Source organism: Balaenoptera borealis (assembly GCF_965194805.1).
Source record: "Balaenoptera borealis genome assembly, chromosome: 8".
NCBI lineage: Eukaryota > Metazoa > Chordata > Mammalia > Artiodactyla > Balaenopteridae > Balaenoptera > Balaenoptera borealis.
Genome location: NC_138865.1, coordinates 56,349,723 through 56,370,014, shown reverse-complemented (window position 1 = coordinate 56,370,014; position 20,292 = coordinate 56,349,723). Strand labels below are relative to the sequence as shown.

Sequence of the window (20,292 nt, the reverse complement as noted above, 5' to 3'; positions counted from 1 at the left end):
GACCCTGAGCTCTGTTTGGGTTTCCCTTCCTTCACTGTAGCTTGGAAACTGCTTTTAGATAGTGACCTGCAGCGATCATAAGCTTACCTCATTAGTTTCCTTCCTTAAGGGATCACTGTCCTTTGCTATTTGTGTCCAGTGTCTGAAAATATTCTGTATGTTTTGTACAGTTTTTAAGTTTTTTAAGGCAGCAGGGTAATTTTGGTGTCTGTATCTCTCTATGGTTGGAAGCAAAATTTAACTCAGCTTTATATGCTGAGGAATGACCCCAAAAATTCAGACAATTTAAAATACATAATGCATTATGAACAGATAGTAACTTAATATACAATTGAAATTATTCCAAGAAAGGAGGTTTTAAAAAAATCTGATTAGCTTAATTTTATTCACATTGCAAGTTAAATTTTCCACTAAAGTACCAGATATAAAGAATTCAACAAATTTTATTGTTGTATTCAGAGTTTCAGATAGCCCTCTTACAATAAAGTTGATTGACTGATATAAATAATGATGTCTGTACCTGGAAATTCTTAGTGGTTAAAAATTTGTGCCAAAACAACTATATTTAACCTTGAGGGTATACGACTTACTTCTTATTACTTGAGTTGTTATAGTCTTAACACTCCTTCAGTTTTAGACTTGAAGAGGAATGTAAGAGCCTGCTGAAATGCTTAGGATAGTATAGGATGAGGTGAGATTAAAGTTGACTGAGACTGAGTAGAATTGTAATTATGGGAATTAAGAACTACTACCAGAAGTTGAGAGACGTTTTAGTAAAGATTTCTGTTACTGTAAGTGCTGTAATTAATAACTATTCACACATTGTAATCTTTAGTCATTTAAATAATAAATTTGTTTTCTTTAGATATAAACTCATAGGTTCCCAAATTGTCTCAGTTCATAGTGCCCTAATTATCTCAGTAATATTTTCATGGCACTTCAATTTAAGGAGAAGTACCTGAGAGTGCTATCAACCAAGTATGTATGTCCAAACAATTTAATAATCATCAAAAATGTACATATAGATTAAAAATAATGTTTTAATTTAATTCTTTAATAGCCATTATTATTTGTTATAGGATGTGTGAGACTGTTGGGTACTAGACAAATTTCTCAAACCTCGGGTTCAGATTGGACACTACCACCCTCATTTCTTGTTTCACTATACTTTTTGCTCTCACCTTGATTTTTATCACAGCAGTTGTCAAAAACCCAACTTCATAAGGACATGACGCCATGCAAGGAATGTAGTGCAATATGATACTGAAACTCTGAACTTACTTTAGCTAGTTAGTTGGTGCAGTGTCCAACAGATGTTAAGTACTGCTGTGTTTCCCCTGTTTAAAATATCCAAAAGAGCCCCTGTGTGTTTGCTACAGCACCCCTGGGAGCCTTGGCACACATTCTGTGTGCTAGAATTAAATCATTCTCTTCTAATTTAAAAAAAATTATTTATTTATTTATTTATTTATTTAATTTTGGCTGCATCGGGTCTTCGTTGCTGTGCATGGGATTTCTCTACTTGCAGTGAGCGGGGGCTACTCTTTGTTGCAGTGTGCAGTCTTCTCATTGTGGTGGCTTCTCTTGTTGCAGAGCACGGGCTCTAAGCGTGTGGGCTTCAGTAGTTGTGGCTCGCGGGCTCTAGAGTGCAGGCTCAGTAGTTGTGGCACACGGGCTTAGTTGCTCTGTGGCATGTGGATTCTTCCCGGACCAGGGATCAAACCCACGTCCCCTGAATTGGCAAGCAGATTGTTAACCACTGTGCTACCAGGGGAGTCCCTTGTCTAATGTTTATTTCTGTTTTGTATGGAATTCCAGCATGATTAGTGTCCTAACTAATTTTTCTATTTCAAAATATAGAATCCTTTTTGATCTTTTGTGATTAGCAAAGTTTCTTAAGAAACTGATTTAATAATGGTGAAATAAAGGAATAGTGTTTTTGGCATTTTTCCTTGGTGGAAAAGTATTTACAGCAGAGACTTCATAGAAAAATGATTGAATACATTGGTTTTGTTTACAAGAACCTTGAATACAAAGAGAAATAGTAAGTAAATAAAATATTAAAACATGAGAATAAATGGGATTAAAATGAGGTACATTATTACTGTACAAGCTAGTGTGAATAAATAGAAAAGAAAAATATGAATTTTATTACAGGGAGGTTTAAGAGAAAATAATTAAAACTATTGATGCTGTTATTGGGTTTCATAGTGTCAATTATTGTCTTGTAATAGACAAAGGATATTCCTGGTTAATCCTTAAAGATAACTTCCCACTGAACTGAACTGTACTATGATTCAAATGATTTTTCAAAATGATGTATTTATAAAGAAGTATATTTTGAACTATGTGGAAAGTATTATTTTTGTGTACTATTATGATAAGTATATATTTTCAGTTACGTGTGTTTGTAGTTTAATACATCATAGAACAACCATAATGATAATAGTGTATGTTTATCGAGTGGGCCACACACAGTTATTAGTGCTTTCCATGTATTGACTAAATTCCTACAATAGTCCTATGAGATAGACTCTATTATTATTCTCATTATATAGATCAAGGAAATGAACCACAGAGAGGTTAAGTAATTTGCCGAAGCTTATAGAGGTAATGAGTGGTGGAATCAAAGTTTGAAATCAGGCAGTATGGTTCCAGAATTTCCATTTTTAACCACTCCCCAAAGAGAGAATTAGCTTTCACCTGAGTGTTAACAAAGAAAATGTTGTCGCTTAGGAAAAAAGAAAACAAGTGAATGTGATCTAAATTTATTTTAAGATCCTAGACTTTAAAGTCTTTTATAAGGAGATTAGTTCAGGGAAAAGGAGCCAACCACAATGCCTTTAAACTTTAAGAAACAGAATAAATATATTACTTAGTGGTATTTTATTTCATTTAAGATTAAATTAGGAATCTTAAATTCAGGATTAAAATTTGAATATGTTTCATGTTAAATTCAAGGAATTGGATTTTAACGAGTAACTACTAGAAGGTAGATCTGTTGCAGAGGTCATACTAACGATTTGGGGGGAGAGTATAACCATGCCTAATCATAATTTTGAACTATAATATTACTAGAAATGAAAGATACTTGGTTTATTGGGCCAGCAATATGACATTTTCCTTGTATCCTTTGCTTCTTAATGAAGACTATTGTTTCTTCCTTTTAAAATATACTTTCATCTCAGCACAAAATACCAAAGCATTCAATTTATATGTATGTTTTTATTGTCTTTAGTCTTCTTGAAATTTCTGTATTTTTTATGAGTTTTTAAGTTCTAGATTTATATAGATTGTGGTATAGTTTGTGTACCTAATGGTGCTTATAAATACTTTTTATTTAATTCAGAATTATTACCTGAATGCCTAATATGCGCTCAGCATTCTGCTTATTATGTGCTCAGCATTCTGCTTATTATGTGAGGGGAGAGAGCGTCAGGGGAAGAAAAAACAGTGTTTCTCAGGAATCTGGTTGTGGTAAAACATGTAATAATTATTTTAGAGATATCTTCCCTGACCTCCTTTATTAACTAAGCAAGCTCTCTTTCCTGCATTTATTCTGTCTCAACATCTTGTTTTATTTGTCATGCTTGTTAAATTAAAAGATTACTTTTTCTGTGATTAAAGATTTGTTTTTCACCCATGAATTGTGAGTGATTCACCCATGAATAAATTCACCCATGAATCTATTAAAGATTTATATAAAATCAGAACTTCTGGAAATCTGTTTAAGGTTAAATTTTAACGTCAGGAATTTTCAAATCGACAGTCGGTAAAGATGGTCTCTCAGCTCAGGCTGTTTTAATAAAATACCATAAACTGGGTGGCTTACACAACATATATTTATTTCTCATTTTCTGAAGACTGGAAGCACAAGATCAGGGCACCAGCATCGTCAGGTTCTGGTGAGAGTCCTTTTCTGGGTTGCAGGGTGCCAACTTCTTATATCCTCATGTGGCAAGGAGAGCTCTGGTCTCTTCATTGCCCTGTGAGGGCACCAATCCCATTCATGAGGACTCTACTCTCATAACTTAATTACTTCCCAGTTCCACACCTCCAGATACCATCATATTGGGGATTATATTTCAACATATGAAGTTTGGGGGCACACAAACTTCCAGTCCCTGACAGATGGTTGAGAGCACAGACTTAGAAGTCATACAGATTAGAGTTTAAATTGCAAATATTTCCATGCCTTCCTTACTTAAATTCTTTAGGCCTCAGTTTCCACATCTGTTAAAAGGATTTTAAAAAGAGTTTGTTGAGGGATTGGAGAAGCATCTAGTTAAAATCTTGTTCTGTAGTAGGTACTCAAAATTGGCATCGATACTTAAAAAGTTCTCTCAAGTGGTCAAAACTTTGATCAGGGATGTTTAAGGAATGTCATATTTAATTTTAATCATTGAGGAGTTGTAATAGAGAGAAGGCATTTATATCAATATTGTCTTTACTGAGTTGTAGATTCATTTGTTCTAAGAGGTTTTTGAGCTGTAATTTACTCATGACCTCTATGAGATTGTGATTTATCAAGGTTTATGATGAGATTGGGGTTATCTGCATTTTAAAACAGCCTCACAGGCAATTCTGACATTCCAGAAGACACTCTAAACTAGAAGGTGAATATTTTTATCCTTATGCATAAAAAAATCTGAGTCAATATTTAACAGGTTTAAAGACTGTTAGAGAAAAATTTACACATCTTTCATTGAAACTTGTTTAATATTGAACTCATATCTGTAAAGAAATTATTTTTCATGATTCTTGGTTAAGAACACAGCTATGTAGACAGGGCCATTTGGTTTGGAACCTTGGCTCCACCACTTGCTTGTTGTATGAATTGAGGCAAAATAATTACTTTTATATGCTTTAGTTTTCTTTTTGTGAAATGAGACTAATGAGTTGTTTCGAGTTAATCAATGTATAGTAATTATAATCATCATCATCGTCATCTTACGTTATAGTTTAAATACCTTTTATGTTTGTTTTTGGAGAGTCTTGAGAAAAACCAGTTAGCATCTTGTAAATAATAGGCTCCCAAAAGTAACTCCTTTTTGATGTTTAATAATTCTTTAATATTAAATCTTTTAATTTTTAAAATAGTGTATATTGTACTTGAATTTGAATACTCGAATTCAAAAATATATCTAAATCTCAAATTGAAGATGTTTAGAGTTTACCAAAATTAATACTTTTTACTTTTTCATTTATATTTTCACATGAAACCTATACAGTAATTGCTTTATTTTCCTAGTTGTTTTTACATCCAAACACCTTATCTTTGTATAAATCTTGAAGACACGTTTTGCTTTCCTTTTAACATTCTATACTTATAATGTGATAGGCTTCTCAATACTTGTTTTCTTTTGCTCTTCTATTTTCAAGGATTCTTTCTCTCTCTCTTTTTCTTTCTTTGTTGAAATGAAAACTCAGTCCTGAAAAATGGTAACCATAAAAAGGAATGTAAAAAGTAATATGATTTTTAGTATTTATTGCATGTTTATTTAGGTATGCATGTTATATCCTTGAAATACTATTGTTTAAGGATTTAACCTCACAGAGGATGAGAGATTATCTCATATTTATGTTTATAGTTAAAGTTTAGGTGCTTAATAAGCAGGCTGTTGTTATAAGGTTATATTATATACTCTCATGACTGGGAAGACCTCCCTCCTGTTCCATTCCACTCCTAAACACATGGGTTGCACAGCTGCTGTATAGTTGTACACTGTCCCATGTGTATTAAGCGAACACAGCCTGCAAAAGGGTTGCATTTTGGAGCATGGTGGTAACATGGCTGGTTGGAGACCACAGAAGTATAGCTGCCAGAGTTCTTCCATCTGGCAGCAGTGCTGCTAGGCAGCTCCACACAGGGCATAAATATATTTTTGCTGAGCACTTTTCCTATTGCAACAGCCACGAATGCCTAGGCAGCGATGTGGATGGCTGGCAAGATGGTCAAAGGGACTAACAGAAAGGTGTTTAATTGGAGCCACTCTACTGTTTAAGGTGAAAGAACATTCAATAAAGTACGAAGAAACACATTTGAACTCTTACTATACATGCAGGAAGCTTGACAAATAGTCTTTTAACTTTTACGAAGACCTTTAAATTAAAGAATTGTGAAATTGTAGTAAAGCATAACTACTTTAAAAAATTAGCCTTTGTATGCATGGCAGAAGGTGACACAGAAATATAATTTTTGATTTTAAGAGAAAATAATTGTGATTGTCTTCATTTGATGAAAGTTTATGTCTGCTTTCATTAAAAATTCCCAGAACATTGAACATAAGTCAACATTCCATGGAGAAGGAGGTATTATGCAACTTGCATGTGTGCATATCTGCATATCGGAGCACAAAATATTGACATGATAATTGCAGTCAAGCCTGAGTGAACAGTGGCCTGTGGGAATTCAGCTGGTGTTGTACCAACTGGATGGCTGCTCAGGACACAGTTTGAAATGCAAGGTGCAAGTTAGCACTTTATTCAGCACAGGCAGGCATCATTTAAAAATCCTTGGGGGCAACCCTGGTGATGTGCAGATGTTAAAACAGTCTGTTCTGAAGTGCTGATATTTTTGAACACTGTAAGAGACTTCTCAATTCTGGGTAAAAAATATTTACACAATTATTAAAGACATATAATACACAATCTTTTCCAATTCTTTTATGGATTTTTTAGATAATAAATGTTGAGTATATGCAGAAGTAACTGGACATGTGGTTAAAAAAAAGGAACAGGAAAATCAGGAACTAAATAGAGTCATTTAATTTCTAACTATAAAATAGAAAAGATTTTGAGTTTCAACTTTGTGTACTTAGAAATGATGTTAAATGAATAAGGATATCTGAAACAATGGTATATTTTTTAGTCATGTATCAAATCTAAACTGTTATGTTCTATTATCGCTTCTTTGTTTAAAGACTTCATCAGTACTCCATAATTTTACTAATTCAGATTCAGATGTTGTAGCCTAAGTCTGTTCTTTGTTCTAGTTTGGAGCTACCTGATTGAACGGGGAAAAAAAGAATAATTTTTCATGTCTCAGGCTGACTCTTCTAGCACAGGTTTTGGCTTTCACCTGTAGTTTAAATATATATTTTATATTGAAAAACAAAATACAGTAGTTAGACATTCTGGATTATGTAATAAAAATTAAGTTGTGATCTTAAGACAAAATAGATGTTTCAAGTATACTTGAACCTTTAAAATATTTTATATCAGAGGTTTTATGTGTATTAGGATCTGTTGACTTAGTAATGTGTTTTCATTCAGAATATTAAGATGTTTTTCTATAGCTGTTTTTACTGTGGAATAAATGTTTGAAAAATATTTGTGTTAAGTTTTCAAGTTTTTCTCTTTTTTGAGTTTTCTTACTATATTATTCATAGAAGCCATTCTAGTAATTTATTATACATACTCAAAATAGGAAAATAGTTATAAAACAGTTTGTGGATAAAAGAATAAATAATTTGTAATGGTATAATTCTCATTTCCCTAAACTTCCATTTTTGTAAGTGTTACTGTTTTAGAATCCTAACGCATAGTAGAAATTGAGAATGCATTTAAATGGAAAGCCCTTAATAAGAATAAAATGTACATTTTAATAGATTCTGTTCTTAAATGAAAGAAAATGTTAGTATAATGTTTATTTTGTGCATTAGTGTTATCTGTTAATTAAGAATAATCAACGTCAGTGAGTTTTGCTTTTTTATTTTCTTTGTTTTCTAATTTAAACCAATATCATTGCCTCATTTATGGTTAAATGTTTCTTTTAGACTCTAATATTTCATTTTTGACATCTCATTAAAAATGGGCTCAAACCCAGAAAGTATGATCCTGTCATATTGTATAATATATGGCATGGTCTATAACACAATAAAATTTTGTTTCTTAATGATTTAGAATAATTTCTCAGATTTTTGAGTCTAGAAAAATGGCAAAAAGTTAGCATGGTAATTCATGTGGCTAAGTACAGCAATGTTAAATGCTTAAATGGGAGGTACTCTTGGGAAAAGTGATTGGAGCTTTAAACTTGTACAAATTTGACAGCCTCTCTTCACTTCATTTTTCATCCTAAAGAAGTCTGCAGATATTCTTAGCTCACATCATTATTGCACATCAGTGGTTCTAATTAGCTAAACAGGAGTTTGTCTCAGTCATTGATCATCATCAACTTCTTGACAGTGTCTTTATTTTTAGGAACCTTTTTTTAATGTCTTGTAAATACATAAACTGTACATTAATTGAATTGACCAGATAGGTTGGTGATTTTTAAACTCAAAGCAATTTTTTTCATTGTGTTATTCCAAGTAAAAAATAGCGTATTCATATTGTAACATTGTTTTCTCTTGGGAGCATTTTCCTGTTAAGAAAATATTAGATATCCCATACCACCAGGAGGAGCTGCTGAACAAATCTCTATATAGATTTTGAATTGTGATATTTTTTTCAACTTCAAAACTATAACATAGTAGTGAATTTTGGAATTTTTTGTTATAAAATATATCATTGAGGTATATTTTTGAAGTTTATATTTTATATGAAGATTCATATTTCATTTATGACCTATACTTTCAGTATTATATTATTCACCTTAATCTATTGAGAAATGTGTCAGTTATTGTTATTTCAGTGACTCTCAGACTTCAGTGTGTATCAGAATTTTTTGAGGCTTTGTGTTTTAGTCAGTTCGGGCTGCTATAACAGAATACCATAGACTGGGTGGCTTAAACAACAAACATTTATTTCTCATAGTTCTGGAGGCTAGGAAGTCCTATATCCAGTTGCCTGCCAACTCCATTCCTTGTGAGAGCTCTCTTGTAGACAGCTGCCTTCTTGAAGTATACTCACATGATGGAGAGAGAGATCATCTTTCTCTCTAATCTCTCCGTCACTAATCCTATTCATGAGGGCCTTACCCTCATGACCTTCCAAAGGCCCTACCTCCAAATACCCTCACATTGGGGATTAAGGCTTCAACATATGGGTATGAAACTTTCAGTCCATAGCACCTTATTGTTAAGCACAGATCGCTGGGCTGTACCCTTGGAGTTTCTACCTTCAGGGTGGGAGGAAGATGGTGCATTTCTAACAAGTTCCTAGGTGATGCTGATGCTATTTCTTTGGTGACCCACACTGAGTAGCACTGGGTTAGAATGTGAGTGAGTTTTGTACATACTTGCGTCATAGGAGATAATTGCTCTGGTACCAAGCTAATTTGGAAGCTGTAATAATGCTTTTGTTTGGGGTTTATGGCCTATAGTCTAATTTTATCCTTATCTCATTTAAAAGGACCACCAGAATTTATTTTGACAAAAGTTGGTATTTTTTAGGCTTGTTACAAAAGAGTGGATTAGAAAGACATTATCCTTGTAAATTAAACTAATTCCTGGGAAGTTAAAAATAGATTCATAGTATATTCAGGAAGGAATTTACAGAGGAAGTTTCTGACTGGAATTAATATCTTGGCTGTCTCAACCTGGGTCTTTGTCCTTGGCTAAACCCAATCATGCCCTGCCCTTTGGGATTTGAAGTTATTTTTCTCCTGATCCATATACAGTTGACCCTTGAGCAACCAGGGGTTAATCCCTGTATAATTTATAGTTGGCCTCCATATTCTTGGTATCTCTGCATCCACAGATTCAACCAACCATGGGCCCTATAGTACTGTAGTGATTACTATTGACAAACATCTGCATATAAGTGGATATGCAGTTCAAACTTGCCTTGTTCATGGGTCAACTGTACCTTAAATGGATGTAGTATTCTTTTTCAATAGTTATGATTTTATAATGGTAAATTAAAACTTCAAGTGATATTTTGAAATTGTACGTTAGTGACAAGTGATAAAAAATATGTATTTTTAATATACAAAATAGTTTTATAGATCAGTAAAAATAGTAAGATATAAAATAGTAGATACATTGACAGGCAATGGCAAATTAGGGGGGAAAAGGCATTTCAATTTCTGAGAGTATGTTTAGTTTCACTGTTAATAAAAGAAACACAAATAAAAAGAAAGCCTGGTTGAAAACAGTGGATTGTGATCATGCATTAAATGTGCTGATAATGCTTGGTAAAGAGGAAATAAAATAATAAAGCAGGATAAAGTGCAAATAGTAAAAATAGTAGTCATAACATGTTTGTGAAATTTCAAACGTTGTTTATTCCAACTCTCCATCTACTGTGTGCCTACATCCAGAGGGCTGACCATGGCTAGAGAAAAACTTTGAACCATGATGACTGGTCTTATGTAAATTTATGACCATTAACCTCAGTGCTTAATACTGCCTGGTAGTCGTCCTGTTTTGTTTTGTTTTGTTTTTTTTTTTGGTTTTCTGGCTCACTTACTATCCCAGTATCCTAGAAGATTATTTTATGCTTACTCACTTGTCAACTTCTTTTTTAATCTTTAAAAAAAATTTTTTTTGGCCACGCCACATGGCTTATGGGATTTTAGTTCCCCAACTAAGGATTGAACTCACGGCCTCAGCAGTGAGAGTGCCGAGTCCTAACCATCGGACCACCAGGGAATTCCCAACTTCTAACACTTTGTTTCTCATTCTCATTCTCAGCTCGTAGCTGTTATAAATTTGTTAAATTAATACTTGTTAAGTAGAGCACAGGGTCGTGGATGGTGAGCCATGGTTCAACAACAGACCAGAAGAGAAATTGAAATAGAAAAATTTATTACTCAAAGGTCCTGGAGGAAGTACTTGGCATGCTTCAAGGAACAACACGGGGAGATCAAGGCAGAGTGCAGACAGAGAAGGACAGACCTGGGGCACATGCCTTTATTAAAGTTAATGGGTGGAGTACTTTCAGGTAAGCCCCACAGGGGGTCTTATCTAAGGGGCACATAAGGGAAAGGCGTTGGAAGGCAGGAGAGACTACTGATCAAGGGCTATTGGGGAAGTCATATCAGGGACTTAAATTTACTTGTGACTCTGCAAGCTGCTGTCTCTAGGGCATGCGCTTGCATGAGGGACTAAAGTCAGTTTAAGTTTGCTGTTCTTTGAGTTATGCTCTTGCCTCAGTGCTTTGCACTTGTTACAGGTCCCATGGCTTGGAAAACTCTTCCGTGAGAGCTCCATGTCTCTCACTTCCTTCCTTTAAGTCTCTACCCAAATACCACCTTTAAGGACAGTTATTTGTTAATTATTCAGTAGCAACATGCAACCTTCCTTTTACTCCCCAGTTCTCTAAAGCTAGGCATCTCTTTCTCTGTTACCCTAGTTCACTGTCCTTATTATACTTATAGCCAATTAACATATTATGTATTCACTTATATATCATTTATTTTCAATATCCATAAACTAGAATGTTAATTCCATGAAGGCAACCATTTGGCCTATTTTGTTCACTGCAGTATCCCTGGTCCCTAAGAGAGTGCCTGTCATATAATGAGTGCTCAGTAAATTCTGATGGAATGTAGATATGGATTTGGGGGGTGGTATTTATTTTGTTAGGTACTCTTTTAGTCTGAGAACTCTATTTCTGTAACATTCTCAGCAATTATCTCCTAAAAATATTGCTTTATCTTTCATCCCACTATTATCTGCTTCTAAAACTCTTTAGGCATATGTTGGAGTATCCCAATTAAAACCTACATGTCTTAACTGTGGTTTCATATTTTTCATCTCATTGTTTTTCTATGCAGTATTCTGGATAAATCCCTCATTACTATCCTCCTTTTCACTAATTCTCTTTTTGCGTCTATTTTGAGCTTAGCCCATTTAATTGTTTTTTGATTCGTTGATCATAATTTTTATTTTCAAGGTTTTTTTTTTTTTTTAAATGAAGTTCTATTTTTTAAAAATTTATTTATTTTATTTTTGGCTGCGTTGGGTCTTCGTTGTTGCGGGCTTTCTCTGGTTGTGGCCAGCTGGGACTACTCTTCATTGTGGTGCACGGGCTTCTCGTTGTGGTGGCTTCTCTTGTTGCGGAGCATGGGCTCTAGACACGTGGGCTTCAGTAGTTGTGGCACGCAGGCTCAGTAGTTGTGGCTTGCGGGGCTCTAGAGCGCAGGCTCAGTAGTTGTGGTGCACGAGCTTAGTTGCTCTGCAGCATGTGGGATGTTCCCGGACCAGGACTCGAACCTGTGTCCCCTGCATTGGCAGGCGGATTCTTAACCACTGCGCCACCAGGGAAGTCCTGTATTTTCAAGGTTTCTAATAGATTGTTTAGATCTACTTGTTTTTGTTTTATTTCTTGTTTTTGTTTATAATTTAGTCATTCTTTTATGTCTTTAAAGATACTTATTTTAAAATCTTTTTCAGAGTGTTCTAATGTTTTCATTTTGTCTAGAATGATTGCTTCACATTATTGCATTAGTGTGTGCATGTGTTGTGTTTGTGTGTAGAGCATGTTTTTTCTTAATGTGTTTTGGATTTTTTGTCTGTGGTCACATCTTGTGTGGGAGGGTTGCTGTTATGGTTCTCATCCTCTTCTTTCCCCAGTACTCCTCCTTTTCTAATGCTTTTTTCTCTAGAAATTTTGTTCTTGTCACTAAATTGTCACCCTCACCACAACCCCCCATCCTGAAATAGGTTTTATATTGGTAGTTTGGGGCTCTTAGCCAACAGTACAACAGAGGATTTACTATACTTAGTACATGAGCTGTGGGGTGCTTTGGCTCAGCCTGTGATTGGATGCTGTATCTATAAACTTTTGCCTTTATAGACTTTCATGTAAGCCTTAATTCCAGGCAAGGATGGGCAGAAGTTTTTTCAGCCTTCTTTCAGGTGATGGGAGTTCCACCCCAGTCTCTGATTTAAAACAATGGGCCTGGCTATGCTTCTACTTATTGAGCAGGACATGTTTATTCCCTGTAGTCTCCAGGAGCCAGCCTCCTTTCCACCTTAGCCTGCATCTGGATCTGGACAGCAGACAGCAGCTTCATCCCCATTCATAGCATTGTATTTCTGTTTAGTTTGTGATCCTCAGATGTGACTGTGTCTCCTTAATTTTTTTCCTTTGTGTTTTTCTATTAATACTATAATTTAGAGAATATAGAAGAGCCTCAAAGTGTGAACTTACTATGCTAACTTATTGGAAGTCTAATTTAAAAAATTTTAATGTATTATTATGCCATCTGCATCTATCTCCTTTAACTAGTGGTGTGCTTTTTTTGTTTTTCGTTTTTTTAATTGAAATATACTTGACATATAATATTATATTAGTTTCAGGTGGACTACGTAGTGATTTAACATTTATATACATTATGGGATGATCATGATAAGTCTAGTAATCAACTGTCCCCATGCAAAGTTATTACACTCTTATTTACCCTATTCCTTATCCTGTATGTTGCATCCCTGTGGTTTATTTATTTCATAACTGGAGGTTTGTACCTCTAAATCCAATTCACCTATTTCCCTTCCCTCCTTCTCTGGCACTACCCATTTGTTCTCTGTATCTATGAGCCTTCTTCTGTCTTGTTCTGTTTGTGGTTTTTTTTTCTTCTGTTTTTCAGATGTCACAGATAAGTGAATTTATACGGTATTTGTCTTTCTCTCTCTGACTTATTTCATTTAGCATAATTCCTCCTAGATCCATTCATGTTGTTGCAAATGGCAAGGTTTCATTTTATTATACCTAAGAAATATGCCATTGTGTATATATACCACATCTTTATCCATTCATCTACTGATGGGCACTTAGGAGGCTTCCATACCTTGGCTATTGTAAATAATGCTACAATGATCATTAGTACGCTTATATCTTTTTGAACTAGTGTTTTTGTTTTCTTTGGGTAAATACCCAGAAGTGAAATTGCTGGATCATTATGGCAGCTCTATTTTAAACTTTTTAAATTTTTTGAGGAACCTCCATACTATTTTTCATAGTGGCTGCACCAGTTTACATCCCCACCAACAGTGCACATCCTCACCAATACTTGCTATTTGTTGTCTTTTTGATGATTGCCATTCTGACAGGTGTGAGGTGGTACGTCATTGTGGTTTTAATTTGCATTTCCCTTATGATTAGCGATGTTGAGCATCTTTTCATGTGTCTGTTAGCCATCTATATATCTTCTTTCGAAAAATGTCTATTCAGGTCATCTGCCTATTTTTTATTTTAATTTTATTTTTTTTGGTGTTGAGTTGTATGAATTCTTGGTATATTTTGGATATTAACCCCTTATCATCAAATATACTGTTTGTAAATATCTTCTCCTATTTAGTATGCTTCCTTTTTGTTTTGTTGATTGTTTCCTTCATTGTGCAAAAGTGTTTGAGTTTGATGTAGTCCCATTTTTTTATTTTGCTTTTGTTTGCCTTGCCTGAGGAGGCAGATCCAAAAAAATACACTGTGACTGATGTCAGAGAACATAGTGCCTAGGTTTTCTTCTAGCAGTTTTATGGTTTCAGGTCTTTTATTTAAGTCTTTAATCCATTTTGAGATTTTTTTTATGGTGTGATAAAGTGATCCAGTTAGATTTTTTTTTTTTTGCATGTAGCTGTCCAGTTTTTCCAATACCATTTATTGAAGAGGTTGACTTTTCCCCCATTGCATATTCTTACCTCCTTTGTTATAGATTAATTGACCATATAAGCGTGGGTTTATTTTTGGGCTCTATTCTGTTCCATTGGTCTATGTGTCTGTTTTTGTGCCAGTACCATACTGTTTTGATTACTGAAGCTTTGTATTATGGTTTGAAATCAGAGAGTGTGATACCTTCAGCTTTGTTCTTCTTTCTCTAGATTGCTGTGGCTATTCAGGGTTGTTTTGTGTTTCTATACAAATTGTAGAATTATTTGTTCTAGTTCTGTGAAAAGTGCCATTGGTATTTTGATAGGTATTACATTGAATTGTAGATTGCCTTGGGTAGTATGGTCATTTTAACAACATTGATTCTTCCAATCTAAGAACATGGTATATCTTTTCATCTATTTGGGTTACCTTAAATTTCTTTCATCAGTGTCTTATAGTTTTCATAGTATGAGTCTTCTACCTCTTTGATTAGATTTATTCCTAGGTATTTTATTCTTTTTGATGCAATTGTAAATGGGATTTTTCTTAATTTCCCTTTCTGATAGTTACTTGTTAGTGTATAGAAATACAACTGATTTCTGTATGTTGATTTTGTATCCTGTAACTTTATTGAATTCATTTATTAGTTCTAACAGTTTTTTTTTTGTAGCTTCTTTAGGATTTTCTATAGTATCATGTCATCTGCAAACAGTGGCAGTTTTACTTTTTCCTTTCCAATTTGGATTTGTTTTATTTATTTATTTTTCTAGTCTGATTGCTGTGGCTAGGACTTCTAATACTATTTTGAATAGAGTGCTGAGAGTAGGCATCCTTGTCTTGTTCCTGATCTTAGAGGAAATGCTTTCAACTCTTTACCTTTAAGTATTATGTTGGCTGTGGGTTTGTCATATATGGCCTTTACTATGTTGAGGTAAGTTCCCTCTATTTCCACATTCTGGAGAGTTTTTATTGTAAATAGGTGTTGAATTTTGTCAAAAGCTTTTTCTGCATCTACTGAGATGATCATATGATTTTTATTCTTCAGTTTGTTAAGGTGGTGTATCACATTGATTTGTGGGTATTGAACCATCCTTGTATCCCTGGGATAAATCCCACTTGATCATGGTGTATGATCCTTTTAATGTATTGTTGAATTTGGTTTGCTAATATTTTGTTGAGGATTTTCAACAAAAAATCCTGTAATTTTCTTTTTTTGTCTTTGTCTGGTTTTGGTATCAGGGTGATCCTGGTCTTGTGGAATGAGTTTGGAAGCATTCCTCCCTCTGCAGTTTTTTGGAATAGTTTGAGAAGCCTATGTGTTAATTCTGCTTTAAATATTTGGTAGAATCCACCTGTAAAGCTGCCTGGGCGTGGACTTTTGTTTGTGGGGAGTTTTTTGATTACTGATTGAATTCCATTACTGTTAATTGGTCTGTTTATGTTTTCTCTTTCTTCCTGATTCAGTCTTAGGAGTTTGTATATTTCTGGGAATTTGTCTACTTCTTTTAGGTTGTCCATTTTATTGGCATATAATTGTCCACAGTAACCTTTTTGATCCTTTGTAATTTTATGGTGCTGGTCTTAACTTCTCCTTTCCCATTTCTGATTTTATTTATTTGGGCCATTTCTCTTTTTTTTTTTTTTAATTTTATTTATTTATTTATTTATGGCTGTGTTGGGTCTTCGCTTCTGTGCGAGGGCCCTCCCCAGCTGCGGCAAGTGGGGGCCACTCCTCATCGCGGTGCGCGGGCCCCTCACTATTGGCCTCTCTTGTTGCGGAGCACAGGCTCCAGACGCGCAGGCTCAGCAATTGTGGCTCACGGGCCCAGTCGCTCCGCGGCATGTGGGATCCTCCCAGACCAGGGCTCGAACCCGCGTCCCCTGCATTGGCAGGCAGACTCTCAACCACTGCGCCACCAGGGAAGCCCTCTTTTTTTTTTTTTTTATAAATTTTATTTATTTATGTATATATGTATGTATGTATGTATGTATGTATTGGCTGCATTGGGTCTTCCTTGCTGTGCTTGGGCTCTCTCCAGTTGTGGCGAGCGGGGGCCACTCCCCGTCGCGGTGCGCAGGCCTCCCACCGCGGCGGCCTCCCCTGTTGCGGAGCATGTGCTCCAGGCGCGCAGGCTTCAGCAGTCGTGGCTCGTGGGCTCTAGAGCGCAGGCTCAGTAGTTGCTCCGCGGCATGTGGGATCCTCCCAGACCAGGGCTAGAACCCGTCTCCTGCATTGGCAGGCGGATTCCCAACCACTGCGCCATCAGGGAAGCCCTCTCTTTTTTTCTTAATGAGTCAGTTTTGGATAGAATGTTCTGTATATATTGATTAATTACATCTGGTCTAATGTGTCATTTAAGGCCAGTGTTTCTTTATTGATTTCTGTCTGTATGATCTGTCCATTGATATTAGTGCTGTGTTAAAATCCCCTACTGTTATTGTATTACTGTCAATTTCTCCCTTTATGTTTCTTAATATTTTCTTTATGTATTTAGGTGCTCTTATGCTTAGTGTATATATATTTACAATTATTATATCTTCTTGTTGGGTTGATCCCTTGATCATTATGTAATGTCCTTCCTTGTCTCTTGTTACAGTCTTTAAAGTCTATTTTGTCTAAGTATTGCTACCCCAGCTTTGTTTTTGTTTTCATTTGAATGGAATTCCTTTCTCCATCCCCTCACTTTTAGTCTGTGTGTATCTACATCTGAAGTGAGTCTTGTAGGCAGCATAGATATAGAACTTATTTTGTGTCCATTCAACCACTCTTTGTCTTTTTTTTTTTTTTTAAAGGCATGTTTTTCTTTTTTTTTTTTTTTTTTTAATTTTTATTTATTTATGGCTGTGTTGGGTCTTCGTTTCTGTGTGAGGGCTTTCTCTAGTTGCGGCAAGCGGGGGCCACTCTTCATCACGGTGCGCAGGCCTCTCACTATTGCGGCCTCTCTTGTTGTTGAGCACAGGTTCCAGATGCGCAGGCTCAGTAATTGTGGCTCACGGGCCCAGCCGCTCCGCGGCATGTGGGATCCTCCCAGACCAGGGCTTGAACCCGTGTCCTCTGCATTGGCAGGCGGACTCTCAACCACTGCGCCACCAGGGAAGCCCTCTTTGTCTTTGGAGCATTTAGTCCATTTACATTTAAAGTAATTATTTAATAGCTATGTATTTATTACCATTTTGTTAATTGTTTGGAGATTGTTTTTGTAGGTTTTTTTTTGTTCATTCTCTTCTTGTTCTTTTGTTTGCTCTCTTCCCTTATGATTTGATGACTATCTTTAATGTTATGTTTGGGTTCCTTTCTCTTTTTTGTTTGTGTATTTGATATAGGTTTTTGACTTGTGTTTACCATGAGGTTCATATATAACAACCCATATATATGTGATTAATTTAAGTTGATGATCTCTTTAAGTTCAATACAGTCTAACAACCCTACATTTTTACTCCACCCATCCCCACATTTAATGTTTTTGATGTCATGTTTTACTTCTTTTTGTATTTTGTATCCTTTACATATTGTAATAATTACTTAGTATGGATATGGATGATTTTACTATTTATGTCTTTTAACCTTCCTACTAGCTTTATCAGTGACTGATGTACTACCTTTACTGTATGTTTATCTTTACCAGTGAGATTTTTCTTTCATAATTTTCATATTTCTAGTTGTGGCCTTTTTTTCTGCTTATGGAAGTTCCTTTAACTTTTCTTGAAAAGCCATTTTAGTGGTGCTGAACTCTTTCAGCTTTTGCTTGTCTGTAAAACTCTATCTTTCCTTCAAATCAGAATGATAGCCTTGCCAGGTAGAGTATTCTTGGTTGTAGACTTTTTCCTTTCATCACTTCGAATATGTCGTGTAACTCCCTTCTGGCCTGCAGAGTTTCTGCTGAAAAGTCAGCTGATAGCCTTATGTTAGTTCCTGTGTACTTAACAGGTTGCTTTTCTCTTGCTGCTTGTAAGAGTCTTTTATTTTAATTTTTGCCATTTTAATTATGATGTGTCTTGGTGTGAACCTCTTTGGGTTCATCTTTTTGGGGAGTCTCTGATTCCTGGCCTTGGATGTCTGTTTCATTCCCCAGGTTAAGGAATTTTTCTGGTATTATTTCTTCAAATAAGTTCCCTGCTACTTTATCTCTCTCTTCTCCTCTGCTACCCCTATATGCAAACGTCAGTATGCTTGATGTTGTTCTAAAGGTCTCTTAAACTATTTTCCTTTTTAAAAATTCTTTTTTTCTTTTCTGCTTGGGAGAATTCTACTGCTCTGTCTTCCAGGTGCTGATCCTTTACTCTGTATCATCTAATCTACTGTTGATTCCTTCTACTGTATCTTTTATTTCAGTTATTGTATTTTTCAGCTCTTGTTTGGTTTTTCTTTATATTTTTAAACTCCTTTTGGAATTTCCACTGTGTTCATCCAGTTTTCTCCCCAGTTCATTGAACCTCTTTTTGATCATTACTGAATTCTTTTTCAGGTAGATTGTTTATCTCTACTTTGTTTAGTTCTTTCTTTTACTGAGGTTTTGTGTTATTTATTTGTTTGGAACATATTTCTCTGTCTCCTCATTTTGCCCTATTCTCTATGTTTATTTCTGTATGTTAGGTCAGTCAGTTACATTTCCCAATTTGGAGAAGTAGCCTTATGTAGGAGACACTCCATGGGGTCCAGTAGCACACTCCCCTCTCATCACCAGAGCTATGTGCTCTAGGGGTTCTCCTTATGTTGGCAGCATGTATCCTTCTGTTGTGGTGGGGCCAACTACTGTGGATATGTTGTTAGGCAGAGCTGGCCCCTGGCCCAACTGGCTGTGAGGCTGTGCCTCATGCAGTGGCTGTAGGCCTGCTGGAGAAAAAGGTAGGTTTTCTGTGTTATTGGCTGTATGCCCAGGGGAGCCTGGGGCTGGGTCCTTGCATAGCTGTCTGTGCAGCCTGGGGTGATTTACAGCTGGTGCTAGCCCACAGGTGGGTGCCAAGTCCCCTGGTGCTAGTAGGGTAGGGGGAGGATTCCAAAATGGTACTTGCCAGTGCTGGTGTTATTGCAGTAGAACAAGTCCCCAGAAATGGCTGCCACCAGCATCTCTGTCCCCCAGGGGGTCCCAGTTGCCTCTTGCTTCTCCAGGAGGCTCTCCAAGACCAGCAAGTGGATCTGATCCAGACTCTTTTCATACCGCTGCCTCTGCACTGGAACTTGGACTATGTGAGATTTTGTGCATGCTTTTTAAAGGCGGAATCTCTGTTTCCTATAGCTTCCAGCTCTCCTGAACATGAACCCCACTGGTTTTCAAAGCCAGATGTTCTGTGGTCTTATCTTCTTGGTGTAGGATATCCGGGCTGGAGAGCTTGACATGGCACTCAGATCCCTTGCTCTTTGGAGAAGACCTCTAAAATTGTGATTATCCTCCCAATTGGGGGCCACCAATCCTGGAGTGTGGATCCTGACTATATTGTGTCTCTATCCTCCCTAACCATCTTATTGTGGTTTCTTCATGTCTTTATTTGTGGAGTATCTTTTCTGCTAGTCTTCAGTTTACTCTCATAAATAGTTGCTTCATAAGTAGTTGTAATTTTCATGTTGTCCAGGGAGGGAGGTGAGTTCAGGGTCTTCCTACTCTGCCACCTTGGTCACCAGCAGTGGAATGCTTTTATGATTGGTGTCTCTTAATTCTAATATCCCCTGTGCCTTCTAAACTCCTTTGCTTCATCTCTTTCTTAAGTAAGGGTTCTTTCTTTCTTCTTACCTGTATACTTTGTGATTCATGAGTGATTTAGGTACAGATTTCTATTTATTTTACCTATTTTTAAAGTTTAAAAAAAATATAACTG

The 20,292-nt window shown here is 35.8% G+C and overlaps 1 protein-coding gene across 6 annotated transcripts in view; it reads left to right on the top strand.

Annotated features, from left to right (window-relative positions):
- The window catches only part of CNTLN (centlein), a 371,323-nt gene that overhangs the window by 62,670 nt on the left and 288,361 nt on the right, over window positions 1-20,292 (top strand). The gene's annotated exons all lie outside the window — the stretch shown is intronic.